Source organism: Lactuca virosa, chromosome 9 (genome assembly GCF_052849685.1).
Source record: "Lactuca virosa cultivar CGN04683 chromosome 9, Lactuca_virosa_CGN04683_v6, whole genome shotgun sequence".
Lineage (NCBI taxonomy): Eukaryota > Viridiplantae > Streptophyta > Magnoliopsida > Asterales > Asteraceae > Lactuca > Lactuca virosa.
Window position 1 is genome coordinate 265786761 of NC_136434.1, and position 1243 is coordinate 265788003.

The following is a 1243-nucleotide window of genomic DNA, read 5'->3' on the forward strand; positions in this document are numbered from 1 at the left end:
GCAAATTAATATTGAAGAGCTTCAAGAATCGAACGATGAAGGAACCTCGTTCAACCTGAGGAGGAAACTCTTGTTGAAGGTGATAGGTTTATTAGTGATAGTATACTAGTAAATTTGGATGAACCTGTCACACCCTGCTAAAGCGGAAACATAGTGCGTGGTAGTACAACGGGTCTCATAGCAAAAGTTAAAAGACAACACCAACCTTAGTATTAAAAAGAATTACAATTTACAATGACTTTGAACAACTTTTTAATATAAATTACAATGTATTTGAAAGACAACACAGGCAAATGCTCCTACAAGTGTGGTGTCTCTACGTGCCTCTTACTAGATGATTCCTGAAAAAGCATGTAAAACGAGTGTCAACTATAAAAATAGTTGGTGAGTACTCACATATTTAAAAATAATATTAGTTTCATGAATTGAACTCAAAGTTCTGATAAGAGTTTCCATAAATGAAAATATATTCAAAAAATGAGTAAATAAGTTTGCATAAACAAAGTTTGTTGTCATCATGAGAAATGAAGTATGTTGCCCAAATGAGATGTAACGTTCATATTCTCATGGGAAATAAAGTTTCCATAAATAGAAATCTATTGCAAATATGAGTAAATAAGTTTGCATAAACAAATTTTGTTGTCATCATGAGAAATGAAGTATGTTGCCCAAATGAGATGCAACGTTCATGTTCTCATGGGAAATAAAGTTTCCATAAATAGAAATATATTGCAAATATGAGTAAATAAGTTTGCATAAACAAAGTTCGTTGTCATCATGAGAGATAAAGTATGTTGCCCAAATGAGATGCAACGTTCATATTCTCATGGGAAATAAAGTTTGTTGCTAAAACGAGATACCAGGTTCGTATGTGCATAATGATTATACCATGAGTTCACAACCCAAGCCTATTGACCGATGGTTCCCTCTTCTATGTCTATCGCTAACATAGGGAAATATGGTAAAATGCACTCAAGCGAATCGTGCGAGTGAGGAGTTGTCTACCTCCTAATAGCGCTATCCATAATGACCATGGGCTCAAATGAGTTAATGAGTTGTGAGAACTGATTCTAGGGACTTAAACACGATAAGGGCTCATGAGTTAACAATAGCATACACATACACAACAAAATATAGCAACCAAGTTTGATACAAGTCAAATTAAATACAACGAACAATAAACAGTCGTTGGACATGCTTTTCCACCCCAAAACATTTAAAACCTGAAAATAGGGGGAGTCGT